Here is a 15,181-nt window from a genome sequence, read left to right on the forward strand (position 1 = left end):
TCCTCCCTTTTCTCTCTCTCTTTAATCTGGAGCTCCTGGCTGTGATCCGGAGTCCGCAGTTCCAGAGGACCCGCTTCTCTGAGTCCGGAGCTGAGGCAGAGCCGCTGCACCTCAAGGTCCTCTGGAACCCGCCGTCTCCATCCAGCCTCCTTCGGTTAGGGAAAACTGCTCTGCTGGCCACACCCTGGACGACTGAGAAAAAGGAGAACCCCAGCATCAGCCCCGCTCGCCTTCTCCCCTAGATAAGCGCTCCAGCTGCAGCGGCTGGCGTGAGGGAAACGGGCCCTAGTGAGCCGGTCCTGTTCTGTGACTCTGGCTGCCAGACTTCTTCGCTCACGTGTGCTATCACCAATTAACAAGAGGTAGTTTGGCTTTATCTTTTGAATATAAAACTCGGTGCAATCTAAGAAATGGTTAATGTCATCCTCCTGGCCCCTCCCATTGGCTCTTTCCATTGGCAAACTACCAGCGCAGGCCAGGTGCTTCTTGCACTTAACGACGGAAACTGGGCACCGGACTGGCTCCGTCTGTGAAGGACGCCCCAGTCTCTCTCTACTGCCCTAAGTTGACCTTGGCATATTGTCATCTAGATATGAGCCTTGGCAAGCTTTACTAAGCTGAATTTTTGTAGCTAAACCCAGAGGCTAGCCTGTGATAAATATTTTTTTAAGTCTCCCCTAGCTGGGGACAACCACCCTAGGTGGGGACAACCAAGGTAAGAGTGCTCAAGCACTTAAGTTCCCGGAAGCTTTTTCCCAAGGCTCCTGCTCTCTTCCGTTGTTTTTACTGCCCTTATCCCAATAACATTAACTGAACAATATGCAAGGTGTGTCTTGAAGACCTTTGTCACAAGTGAGACAACTTAGTAGGGGTAAAGTATTCCTGCTTACCCTGCCCGGTCAAACAAACAAACAAACAAACAACAAAGGCTCAACAAAAATCAACAGCGGTTTTTTAACAGACAGGGAGTTGAAGTGTCATTGCTAGTTGGTTAGAGCGCCCTCCTGTGTCTCCACATTAAAACACAATGTGAGAAGTTCAATGCACCTATGAGGTTACAATCTTAGCATTAGAATGCAGAATATCAGTTGTCTTTCTAAATGCATTCCAGGAGAGTTTTCAGCTGAAAGATTTTCGGTAGAAACTTCTATTGGACCGCAGCCAAGATTGCAAGGGCTGCCATGGTAAAGGACTGCACCCATTCACTTGAGGCAGCCAGCGTCTGAAGACCTGTGTCACAAGAATGAATGCCCTCATATGCTAAGAGCCCACTTTCCAAAGCAAGCATTTAGCCCCCAGCCTCGCTTACATGGGTCCCCAATTTAACCTCAATGAACAGACTAAACCGGAAGCTAGTGGGGCTCATATCACTCCGCCGTGCCAGAAAGGGCCAGTTCTACTCTGTCATAGCGGCCCGCCACGAGATCAGTGTAGAGAGAGATTCAGACTCGCCGCCTTCTTCACTGAATCCTTCTGGTTGGGTTGCTCTGCTCAGCAGACTCGAGGTGCTCCTCGGCGCCCCAGTAATGAGATCTTTCACTTGAATTATCCAGAGCTGCTCATATTACTTACAATGAAGAAAATGACTTACTCGTTTTGTGTTTATTGAGAAGCTACTAAAAGAAAACACGGGACCTGGGGACTCAGAATGTTCCAGAGGCCTTCCTTGCCTCATAGAGCTACAATCTGGATATGTAGATATTCCCAGACATCTAGATCACAGCTGTATAAGTGAGCGCAGGCACAGACAGAGGGCCTTAAACAGCTGTTTATCTTTGAAGTTCTGGGGACTAGAAGTTCAGGATCAGTGTATCAACATCTTCCAGCTCTAGGTAGCTACCCCCTCACCATGTTCTCACATGGCATAGAGCGAGTGCTAGTGTCTCATCCAACAGCGGCCCTAATCCCAAGACGGGTCCCACCCTCAAAATGTCATCAAATCATAACTCCCAAAGGCTTCATCCCCTAAAACCATCACACTGGGGCTTCAACATATTAATTTGGAGGGGACATGATTTAATCTAAAGTGTCAGGTACATAATCTTACATTTATTTTCTAGTAGCCATATTATAAAGGAAAAAAGAAACACATGACATTAATTTTAGTAATGTATTTTATGCTAATAAAGTCAAGATATTATTCAAAAATGCCTGCCATGCCAGTATGAGAACATAAATTCAGTCCCCGCACCTACTTAAAAGTTAGATCTTAGAACAGGGCAGTGGGGGCACACACCCTTAATCCCAGCACTCAGGAGGCAGAGGCAGGCAGATCTCTGTGGGTTCAAGGCCAGCCTAGTCTACAAGAGCTAGTTCCAGGACAGGCTCTAAAACTACACAGAAACCCTGTCTAGAAAAACAAGCAAACAAACAAACAAACAAGAAAGTTAGATCTGGCAATGAAACGTGATCCCAGTACTGGGGAGGCAGAGATGGGATACTCTCTGGGGCTCCCTATCTAATCAAATCAGCAACCTAGCAAGCTCTAAGTTCAATGAGAAACTCTTATCTCAAAACATAAAGTGAAGAACAACAGAGGAAGAAACCAGATGCTGACTCTGATCCCACACACACACATCATTTCAACATGGTGCCAATATGAAAATCATTAAAGGAACATTTAAAGCTCTTGTTTCGAAATCCAAACTAGCCACACTTCAAGTGTTCAATAATTAATGGCTTCCACGATGGACAGCATAGCTCTCTGGTATCAAAACCAAACCCAACCTGAGAGATTTTCCGAGTGTGCCGTTTCCCTTTACAGATAATGAAACGGAGACCTTCTGGTTGGAAAGGCAGAGATGGATCTAAGCAGGGTGTGGAAAACTGAGGCAGGAGGAGCCTTGGCTCCGTGCCAGCCTGGGATACACAGTGAATTTCAAGCAGCCTGTGCTCCATGGGGACGACTTGTCCTTACAAAGAGGACAGGAAAGGAAAGGGTGAATAGTGAGCTAGGATGACGAGATTCGGTAGGAAACCTGAAATAAAGTTGCACCGTTGGCTCATAAAAAGAAAACTCGCAAATATGACCCCACCAAATATTAAACACTTGGCATGGTGTTAGATGCCTCAGGAAACTCAAGTAATATACTTCATGGCTTACTCAAAGTTCAGAGAAGGGAAAGAACACGTGTCAATGGGACTGGTAGGGGGCTGAAGAGATAGCTTACTGGTTAAGAACACTGGCTGTTCTTCCAGAGGACCGGGTTCAATTCCCAGCAACCATATGGCAGCTCACAACTGTTGGTAACTCCAGTTCCAGGAGATCTGACATCTTCACACCAAAGCTATTAATAAATAAATAAATTATTTTTTTTAAATGGGCCTGGTGGGAAGGACCATGAATAAAGCTAAGACTCACAGACCTTGGTAGATGGGCTTGTGCCCCAAGCCCTGGCTCTGGGCTCTTCCTACATTATTTATTGCCTGTAGAATTAGGAATGCCAGTGCCAGAGCTAGGTCGGGAGAGTGGCATCTGAGTAATAAATAGCTTGCCGCTCCCTCCACCAAGTAAATGGCTAGACGCTTCCAGTTCCTGCCGTTTCCATCAGCAAGAACACTTCATATAGAAGAGGTGACCTGGCTCAAGGCTAGTGCAGTGTGTGGTCCCAGGGTGTTTACATAGAGTAGATATGGAAAAACTGAGGAAAGCGAGCTGAGTCTGGCTTGGTCTTACTGCAGTCTTTCTCAGGAGCATCTAATATGCTTGCAACTATCCTATGATTTCAACTTCAAGATCGGGATCCTTAGTGTGGCCCACAAGCCCTGTATGAAAGGCCTCGGGGGTGGTATCATCTCATCCCACGTCACACCCCTCTTTTCTCTGCTTCTTGCCACTTGGCCTTTCCAGTTCCTCTGGTTCTATCCAGGTCGGTGCTAGCATTTGGTCCATGGAACTTACTTCAGCTTGTAACTATGCGTTATTTATTTGGCTATTTGAGTAATGTCCATACCCCTCCTACAAGTTCCACGAAAGCAGCAGTTGGGCTTGGTTCTGCTTATTGTTTCCACAGACCCCAACACAAAGCCTGACACAAAAAGAGCTCGTTGGCTATTCGTTGAATGACTCTGCAAATGAAACATATTGTGAGCCCCCAAGACAGGGAGAGATTATTCAGCCTTTGGTAAACTGATCTGAGCACTCACCCCACGAAGGGTTTATGGAGGGGCCGGAATTGTACAGGAACACAGTTGGGAAAGCGTGGAGCCAGGGACTGAAGGGAAATGGCTCCCAATCCTATTCGCTGTATGATCCCAGAGGGCTACGCTGAGGCAGCTTGGGTGGGTCTGCTGCGATCACTTTCTTGTTTGTGTCCTCTCTTTTACACAGAATGGTCTGAATCCTTTTATTTATTTTAACGTGGAAGCTTGCATCGTGGTACATGCTTGCAATCCCAGTGTTTAGAGGGCTGAGGCAGTAGGATCGACTTCCGGCCAGCTGGGCTACATAGAGACCTCAAGGCTAGCCCGAACTATATAAGGAGACCCTGTTTCAAACCAATCAAAACAAGACATCAAAAGCAGTAGTTCTCCTTGTAAAGATAATTTAATTTAATGAGACTTCCTTTGGGCAGTTTCGGCATAGTTTTGTTTTCCTCATGTATACGTATCCAAAAAGCACATAAAGCTCAGTTTTAACGAGGGCCTTGGGTAATTCAAAGGAATTACTTCCTAGAAACCAGTCCATGCTATCGTATTTCTCTGGAGAGAAGCCATGTCCCATGGTCCTGAACAGATCAACTCTGAGGATAACGTGAGAACTAGGTACAATTACTCACATTTAGCCTCCCAAGAAGCACAAACCAAAGTGATTGTTTTACTCTGCTAGCTTAATGATCTTCTCTAACTAACCCCTACACAAATGCTAAACGAGCCCTGATGAGATCATCAGAGACCTTCAGGATCCTGAAGAAGTCAGCATCTCCAAGGTAAAGACTATTGCCAGAGCTGCTCCTGTTTGGGGAAGCCCAGCTGAGGGAGGACACCATCCTAGAGGCTGCCCAGTCTCTCCCTCCACACTCTGCTTCCCAGGGAGTAGAGACCAGCAGAAGATGAGCAAGGCCCAGGGGATGGGGCCAGATGACAAGCTGGTGGACCATGTGACCAAGCTAAGGTCATCATTAAGGGGCATGGGTTCTTCTGAACTGTAGGGGAAAAAAAATAATTAAACTTGAACCAAAATGCTCCATTTTCTCCTAATAACTGGCCCCAGCAGGTTTAAAACAGCTAAATGAATAAACAGACTGTCTTACTTAGGGTTACTATGGCTGCTATAAAACACCATGACCAAAGGAAGTTGGGGAGGAAGGGTTTATTTGGCTTACACTTTCACAGCACTGTTCGTCATCAAAGGAAGTCAGGACAGGAACTCAAACTCTGATTGTCTCCCCAAATCCATGCCTGTCTCAGTCTCTTTAAACTTAGTAAGTGGCAAACTAGTTAGTTTGACTGTTTTCTCTTTCCATATTTAATAAATTCCAGAAGTCCCAAGTGATGCAACTTTTTTAATTGAATGTTAATTGGTTTTTGCCTGTATGCATGTCTGAAGCCCTGGAATTGGAGTTGCAGACAGGTGTGAGCTGCCATGCGGGTTGAACCCAGGTCCTCTGGAAGAACAGTCAGCACCCTTAACCACTGAGCCATCTCTCCAGCCCCGTGATGGCTACTTTTAATAGTTCACTTGACCAAACCTAGAATCAACTGGGAAGAGGGTCTCAATGAGGGACTATCTAGAGATGAAGATGGCCTGTAGGCATATCTGGGAAGATTGTCTTGATTATGTTGATATGGTGATTGTGTTGATATGCTCAGTCCGCTGTGGGTGGCATGATTTCCTTGGCTTTGGGTCCTACAATGTATGAGTGGAGAGGTAAGCTGAGCAGTAAGCATGCACACATTTATTCTCTCTACTCTTGACTGTGGGTATGAAAAGTGGCCTCAATTTCACCACATGATGAACAGTGGCATGGAACTGTGAACTAAAATAAATCCTTTATCTCCTTAGTTCTTTATATCAGGGTGTGCTATCATAGCAGCAGAAATGAAGCTAGGACACTCATCTCTAGGATTTCTCTGGAATTTGATCTTCTCTGCACATCTCCACTGCTGCCACTGAGGTCCAATCATTAACACCTTTCACCTGCAATAAACCACAGCCTTTGGTGACTCCCTAATCCATTCAGGGTGAAAGTGGCTTCTTGTTCTGCAAGTCCTCCCTTGCCTCTCAGACATGAGTTCTTACTGCCTTCCCTCCTTCATGTGGCCTTCATATCCTGGGCATGTTCCCACATTGGCCACTGATCTCTGAGGTAATAACAGGCCTTAGTCCCTCATGCGTGTGCTAGGATGTCTCTGTCTTTCTGATTTAAAGAAGAAAACCTTTACCTTGCAATAACCTTGTTTTCCTCTCTTGTTTTATTTTCTAATTCTAACCACCAACAGAAATGTTTTGCATCTTGACTATGTGTTTTTTTTTACAATCTGCCCCTCCACTAAGATGAAGAGGATTTGTGTGTGTGTGTGGGGGGGGGGGTATCATTGCTATATTCTTAATGCCAAGGCTTACTTATTAAATAAACACCCAATAAATTCCTGAAATATCTAAATTTTTTGAAAGTCCGGCAGAAGGTAAAATCACCAAAATTTTTCTTGCAAAGCCAGAATAACACTGATATCAAAGACAGAGTGAAAAGCAAAAAAGAAAAAAAAAGAAAGCTAAAGATCAGCTTCATATTTAAATACTTGACATAAAAATAAGCAAATAAAACAGAATAACATATGAGAGAGAAAAAGAAAAAATATTAGCAAATAAAGTTTAATAACACATGAAAGGGAAGATTCAGTCTGGAAATGGATACAAGCATTGATCAATACAAGGAAATCTGTAAATGTAATTTATCACATTTATGCATCAAAAGAAGACAAAAAATTGCAGTAAGTCAATGAAAAGAATCAGAATAAGATAATTCAGTGGGGATCTAACTCAGGGGCAGAGCACTTGCCTAGCAAGCATAGGACCTGCGTTGAATTCCAGTACCACCCTTCCCTTCCCCCTTAAAAAATCAGTGTTGTACATGGTAATGCATGCCTATAATCTCATCCCCCTGGGACAAAGGCAAAGAGATGGCAAGCTCAAAGCCAGTCTACAACTGGAGAGACGGTTCAGTGGTTAAGAACCTGGCCACTATTCCAGAGGACTGGGGCTTCAGTGCTCAGCACCAACAGGGCAGCTCACAATCACCTGCTAACCCCAGTTTCAGGGGGACCCTAATGCCCTCTACTGGGTTCCGCTGGCACTGCATACATGTGGTTTATGGTTATACATACAGACAAAACAGTCATACACACAAAACAAAGATTTTCTTTTTCTAATTCAGTAATGGCACTTAGAAGGCAAAGAGGCAGACAGATCTCTGTGAGACTGAGAGCAGCTTGGTCTACATGGTGAGTTCCGGGACAGTTAGGGCTACTGTAGAGAACGTAAAACAAAGCAACAACAATTGATTGCACATTTAATATACAAAAGTCTACCACAGTCTCTCCAGCAACTCGTTAGGAAAGACTGTACTAGAAATCCCAGCACTGTCTGGGCAGTGGTGGTGCACACATTTAATTCCTACCCCGTCTCCCCCATGCATTCAGGAGGCAGTGGCAGACGGACCTCTGAATCTGGTCTACAGAGAGCATTTCAAGACAGCTAGGACGGTCTAGAGAAAACTGTTTCTAGAAAAACCATGTTTTGAAAAAAGATGAGAGAAAGAGAGAGAGAGAGAGAGAGAGAGAGAGAGAGAGAGAGAGAGAGAGAGAGAGAGAGAGACAGAGAGAGAGAAAGAGAGAGAGAGAGAGAGAGAGAGAGACAGAGAGAGAGAGAGAGAGAGAGAGAGAGAGAGAGAGCCAGCCCAATGCTAGCTTCTTTAGTGCTCCCATCTCTAGGAAGCTGATGTCTTGGATAGGAGAGCCCTGGAAGGCCATGGTACTTTTTGCTGAAGGGTACTCACTGTTCAAATATTTCATTGTATCATATAAACTATGATCTCACACAAAATGGCTTGTTTAGCTAAAGCGTCACTTTAACTAAATTTACACACTATAAAACATAACGTGAAAAAAGACGACTACCAAGGCGAAGGGTAAACCAGCTGTCCAGGAGTGCCTGGCTAGGTTTCAATGTTTCCATTACTGCTTCTTTGTTATTTATGTGTCTTTTTTATCTTCTGAGAGCAGGCAAATGGTACAAAGCTCAAAAGCGTCAAGAAAAATAAAGGCTTTCTATGTGCCCAAATTTAGTTCAAGCAAGTTTTTTTTTAATTGATAAAAAAAACCTTCAAGTCTGTGGTTCAGGGAACAGTGGTGCAGCAGGTGTTGAGTCTCTGTCTCTGAGCGCTCGTTGCACTATTTGCTAGGCTTCCTGCCTTTGGAGTGGCTGAGGGATGGATACACAGAGCCCACTACATAAACAGAGAAGATTAGCAGTTTTTGCAACTTTGCTGCAAGGCAAAAATTAGGAGCCTGTCTACAAAGTGAGTTCCAGGACAGCCAAGGCTGTTATACACAGAAACCCTATTTTGGATTTTTTTTTTTAAAAAAAAATAGGAGCCTGGATGGTGGAACACAGGAATCTCAGCTCTCCGGAAGAAATCAGAGAACTGAAATTCAAAGTCAGCTTTTAACACACACATCCCCTCAATAATCAGAAGAACATAGAGGACTAGGCATATGCCTCATTGGTAGAACACTTGCCTAGTGTGTGTGAAATCTAGGTTCAGTTCCCGGCACCACTAGCAAAAGAAAGCAGAAAGGTATTAAACAGACTTGAAGCTCACCAAAGGAACCAATGTGAAGTCAGCAGAGACCTAAGATGAACAAAATGAGACCACAGGACCAAGTGAGGTTTTTCCCTCTGGAACCTGGCCTGCGTGTATTATAAAGAAATTTTAGCCAGGTAGTAGTGGCGCACACCTTTAATCCCAGCACTCAGGAGGCAGAGGCAGGCGGATCTCTGTGAGTTCGAGGCCAACCTGGTCTACAAGAGCTAGTTCCAGGAAAGGCTCCAAAGCTACAGAGAAACCCTGTCTTGAAAAACCAGAAAAAAAGAAAAAAAAGGAAAAAAAAGAATATTTTAAGAAATTTTGATTCACTCCCTTGGAAAGAAACTCTATGGAAGGCTCTTTCTTGTCTTGGTTGTGTGGCAAAACCCTGTTCATCTAAGTTCTCTTATCTCCTCCTTGAAAACGGATCAAGCAGAATTCTATGAATCTGTTATAAAACAAGAAAGATGGGAATGCTAAGGGGGTGGAAAGAGAAAAGCCTCCCTCACCCTTGGATCTAATCTGTGTGTGTCGCTGATTCAAAGTCAGGAAACTTTATCCCAATTGATAAAGCCATAACTGCCCACAGAGATAATGCCTGTATCAAGAGAAACTAGGGCCAGGCGTGGTCGTACGTACACATGCCTTTGACCTAGTACCCAGGAGGCAGAGACAGGAGGAATTCTGTGGTCTGTGGTTTACACAGCGAGTTCTGGGCCAGCCAAGGCTACATAGTGAAGCTCTGACTTTTGAGAAAAAAGAAAGAAAAGAAAATGAAAAAAAAAAATAATGGACTGTGCTTGTTTAGTCCCAAGAACATTGGCACCTGGAGTTTTCACAGGGTTAGCACTCCTCTCTCATCCCTAAATATAAGCAATGTACCTCATGAAATCATCTTACAGGACTGGAGAGATGGCCTAGCGGTTAAGAGCACCGGCTGCTCTTCCAGAGGGTCCAAGTTTGATTCCCAGCACCCACATGTTAGTCACAACCATCTGTGACTCCAGGTTCAGGGTTCGTGATACCTTCTTCTGGCCTTCCTGGGCACTGGGCAAGTGAGACATGGACATACATGCAGACAAAACAACAATGAACACGTCATAAAAATAAATTATATGAAAAGGAGACTGTACATTCATTTCCTGGCCACTCAGGCCTAAATAATCACACAAAACTATATTAATTACAACACTATTTGGCCAATGGCTCAGGCATATTCCTAGCTAGCTCTTACATCTTAAATTAACCCATTCCTATTATTTTATATTTTACCATGAGGCTTGTGGTTTACTACCTCTTGTTTCTTGAGTTGCTACATGGTGTTTGCCCGACTCCGTCTTCTGTCTCCCTACATTCAGTTTAATTTTCCTAACTATATTCTGCCCTGCCATAGGCTAAAGCAGCTTCTTTATTAACACCAAAAATAATAATACATATTCACAGCATACAGAGGAAAATCCCACTACAATTATATTTTTAAAAGACATTTAAGTCCAATTGCCTCTCCCCTTGAGATCCTTGCACACTTATCTTCAAAGTGCACTGTGCAGGTGGAAGTGAAGGAGGCAGAGGAGGTAGAGGTGTGGAGATGGAAGGAGATGAAGGTAGAGGTGGGGGAGGTAGATGTGAATGGAGTTGCCGGAGGGGATAGCTCAGGTGGAGGTGGAGGTGATGTTGGTGATGTTGTGGTCATTGTCGTCTTCTGCCGCTGCTGCTAATTCTCTCCTTCCTCCCTTTCTTCTTCTTCAGAATGGGCATGTTGGCTTAGAACTCACTGTGTGAATGCAGGGGACTCTATCTTGAACTTCTCATCTTCCTGTCTCTACGCTGCAAATCCCAGGTTTCCACCACATCTGACTAGTACCGTCCTTTTTCTGAGTCTCTCTCTCTCTCTCTCTCTCTCTCTCTCTCTCTCTCTCTCTCTCTCTCTCTCTCTCTTTCTCCATGTATCCATGCTTAAAACCTACAGAATGTCTGCTCCTTTATCTGTATTCAATAAACTTGCTGATCTGGCTTCTCTGACTCATTCAAGTATCCACTTCACCAAAATAGGGGTCCCTAATTTGAGAAACTCTCCAAATGACAGCGTAGGCTGTGTCTTCGTGTGCCACTGACAATCCCACATACAGTGAAGTTACATGATAAACCAAATGAGCCCGCTGACTCAGAGGTGGACTGTGAGTATCAGGGAGAATGACCCAAAGGCCTGCAAGGCCAATGTGCTGACTTTCCCGGCTGGAGAAAGTGTTACTCCTAAAGGATGAGAGGTGAGGCCCAGCCTGCAGTTACTCTTGGCTTAAAAGGATAAAACACTCACTCTCACACATTTGTACACATATGTGCACATACACTTATGTACAGGATCTATCACAGCATCTCTGCAACAGTAAACATAAGCCATCTAGTAGGTGGGAGTTGGAAATCACAGCATCTCAGACATACAATACAAGGGAGGTACTGGATAATATAAGGGGATACTAAGGAGCAGCCTGAAGACTGAGGAGGTGAGCCACGGAGGTTTGCATCTGTAATTGTACCAGCACTTGAGCTGCAGAAGTTGGAAGACCGCAGCAACTTGAATGGCCTCCGGGTCTACATGGCATGTCCCCGGGCAGCCAACACTCATAACATAGATCTTGTTTCTAAATATAGATAAATAGATAGGTAGATAGATAGCTAGATATATAGATGATAGATGATATGTTTTCAATATGCAAATTTAGGCGAAATGGAAAGCTACAGAGGAATATATATAAAATATACATTTTTGTCTAGATAACAAAGAGAGGAGCTAGAGAGGTGGATCAGCAGTTAAAAGCACCAACTGCTCTTCCAAAAGGCCCCCCCAGTTTTGTTGCTAGCACCCACATGGAAACTAACAACCACTCTTAACATCAACTTGCAGGTCTCTGTGGGCATTGCACCCCTGTACATATAGACATGTAGGCAAAACGCCCACATACATAAAATAAAAAGTAATTAATCTTAAGGAAAAAGAAGAATGCATGTATATCTTTACAAACTTAAGGAATATTTTTCACACACTTAGAGGGGACTCGAAACATGGGCTACCTCTAAGGAAAGGCATTTGGGTGACTAGGAAAAGAAAAGAAAGATTTCATTTTATTTCCTTATTATCTTATAAGTTTTTTTGAAACCTTTTGCCTTTCAAACCACAAGAGTGTGTTCTCATTCAAAACTAGATGAATTACAATTTATTAAACGCCGAGAGAGCTTTGGGTTTGGAGAACAGTAGCAGTGGACGGTTCTTACAACAGCACTTTGCACCGTGATAAAAAAAAAATAGAATATTCTAGGTGAGACTGAAGGTAGAAAACGGGCAGGGAGGAAGGAAGAGGGTCCACAAACACGGAGAGGGCTTCACTGTCCTGACCCGGACCTCACAGGCAGATGCCTCATCCAAGCCCAATGCCTGTGGGAAGCCTAGAACTCCCAACTCTGCCCTCGGAAATGAACCTGGCCGATTAGATTATTCAGCCTTTGACTTGGTGAAAAGTTGTCACCGATGAGATGCAGGAGAAAAGGTAACAGGCAAAGGATTTTAGATCATGAGTCAAAAATCCACCAGTGAGTCAAAGCAAGCCGTGTGGGTAAGAAAAGAAACAAGAGAGCTGGGAATGTGGGGTACTTACAGCCAACCAGGAGGCAAGATTCACCCACTGGAGAATCAAATCATCAGAGAAAGTAGCTGTCATAATCATGGTGATTACTCAAAGTGAGGTTTATGGCTTTCAGCATGTTAGCCTTTTGGGGGGTTGTTTCCTTTAGCCAGGTAACTGATCCACCCAACTGAATAAACTCAATCGAAACAGATTCGTTTGTGGTGGGGTCTCTCTATGTAGCCTTGACTGTCCTGGAACTCAAAATGTAGGAATTCACAGAGCTCCCCCTGCCCCTGCCTCTGCCAGAATCAAATGTGTGCCCCACCATGCCTCGTTCCACTGGATTGACTCCGTGGAGGAGACGATGGCGCCCACACACAGATGGACTCCACACTTTTTTTTTTTTTTTTTTTTTTTTTTTTTTTTTTTTGGTTTTTTTTTTCGAGACAGGGTTTCCCTGTAGTTTCTAGAGCCTGTCCTGGAACTAGCTCTTGTAGACCAGGCTGGCCTCGAACTCAGAGATCCGCCTGCCTCTGCCTCCCGAGTGCTGGGATTAAAGGCGTGCGCCACCACCGCCCGGCTGGACTCCACACTTTTGACCTGAAGTAACTTTCCCTTAGCAGGCCTCCAAGGCAACTGTAACACTGACGTCAATCAGCCTGATCTCTCTAGCATGAGAGCCAGCTTCCTGCTCCAGATAACCCTAAGAGCCTCCCTCCACTGGTCCAGGTACCTCGCATGCACCTCCAGCCTCCCCTCAGGGGCTGCCTCGCTACAGATTACTCCTGATTTGAAACCAAACAGGAAAAGAAAACTCCTCTGTGTTCCTGTGTCTCCCTACCCTTACCTCTGACAACCCTTACCATCCCATCCTGTTGTCAATTTCACCAGTTGACCTCCCACAGAGTGGGAGTCCAACTTCTCTGTATCATCCATGCTATCCATTTAATATCAGTTTTTGATGCTGCTTTGGTATGTATTGCATTTAGGGGGAGAGGGGGGCGATTGCTTATTGCTTTACAGGAATCATAGCAACTTCATTAAACAGTGTCTACCTTCTTGTGGAATTCCACACTTGCTGAGCCAAGTGTGACTTGTAATCAGTGAGCCCTCCTGAGTTAAAGCAAGCCTTTGTTTCTGTGATTGGCAGATGTTCCTTGGTAAATAGGTAATGGCCAGGGAAGGCCAGACTCAGTGCTACACACCTGTAATTGCAGCACTTGGGGAACTGAGCCAGGAGACTCATGAGTTCCAGAGAAGCCTGGGCTACATAGACCCTTTCTACAAAAGAAATCAAAAGGAGGGCCCTGGCAAGATATCTCAGAGGGTAAAGGCACTTGCTGCCAAGGTTGATGACCTGAGTTCAAACCCCAGGACCCACACTGCAGAAAGAGAACAAACCCCAATAAACCATCCTTTGATATCCACATATTTGCTGTGGCATGCACCCCCACAGTAAACAAATGCAATGAATTCAAACAAACTTTTAAAAACAATACAAAGGAGGAAGAAGAGCAGAAAAAGGAGAAGGAGAAGAAGACAGGGTGACTGGGCTCCAAACACAGCCTTCCTTGTCCGCATTGTTGGTCGGCAACCAGCTTTCTCTCTGTGGTTGGACCAATCACGGCAGCCACAGTCTGTGGCCAAACGGCAGTCTTATTCTCCAGCCCAGTGGAAACCTTATGGCGCCTCCCACAGACTTCCTTCTTGGAAACCAAGACTTCCAAGCCAACAGAACCCAAAGTTGCAAGAACGGCCAAAATTCTGTGAGTGACTTAAGTGTCGTAATTCATGGCGCCTCTTCCACACCCACCCCTTGATTCTGAGACTTGTGTGTTCAGTCTGGGAGAAAGCAGCATCACCGACTCAAAGCAGAGACCACATCCCCTAAGCCGAAACCTTGGCATTTCAGGATGTCGTTCTCAGTTGGCACCAGACACCAAGTCAACTGGGCTCATGGTAGGAACAGTGAGCTATGTGCATTTGTCCCCATTGTCACTTGTTCCCACCGTGAAATGACTCCTTGGGCAGCAGTAATGTTTTACAGGTCACATTACAGGATATAAGGCGTTCCCTGAGTCTACAGGTGGTGGTGGGGCTATGTGTCAACATAGGAAAAGGAAGAAGTCACATTCCTGGTGGTACACACCTGTGATTCCAGCACTCAGGAAGTTGAGATCACAAGTGTGAGGTCACCCTTGGCTATATAGTGAGACCCTGCCCCTCACTAAGAATAAAGGATGGGGAGGCCAGGTGGTAGTGGCGCATGACTTTAATTCCAGCACTTGGGAGACAGAGGCAGGTGGATCTCTGTGAGTCTGAAGCCAGCCTGGTCTACAAGAGCTAGTTCCAGGACAGGCTCCAAAGCTACAGAGAAACCCTGTCTCAAAAAAACAAAACAAAACAAAACAAAAGAATAAAGGAAGAAGGAAGGAAAAGAGGGAAGAAGGAAGGGAAAGAAATATAAGAAGGAAGGAGGGAGGGAGGGAAGAAAGGAAGAAAAAGAGGAAGTTCACGTTCACAGTAGAAAGTCAGTCCACATTCAGAATACTATCTATCTCAATGGAAACAAATGTGCTGCCTTCATAACGAAGGGATCCAATGTGATGAACCTTCACCATCTGGCTAGCCTCTCCCGGACTCCACACTAGACCTCCTAGGGGGGACTCTGAACTAGTCTCTGCAGTTGCAGTGTTGTGGTCTCAAGTCTCTGCAGTTGCCGTGTTGGGGTCTCAACAAAGCAGTTTGTGA

Source organism: Arvicola amphibius, chromosome 5 (genome assembly GCF_903992535.2).
Source record: "Arvicola amphibius chromosome 5, mArvAmp1.2, whole genome shotgun sequence".
In the NCBI taxonomy this organism is placed as follows: Eukaryota; Metazoa; Chordata; class Mammalia; order Rodentia; family Cricetidae; genus Arvicola; species Arvicola amphibius.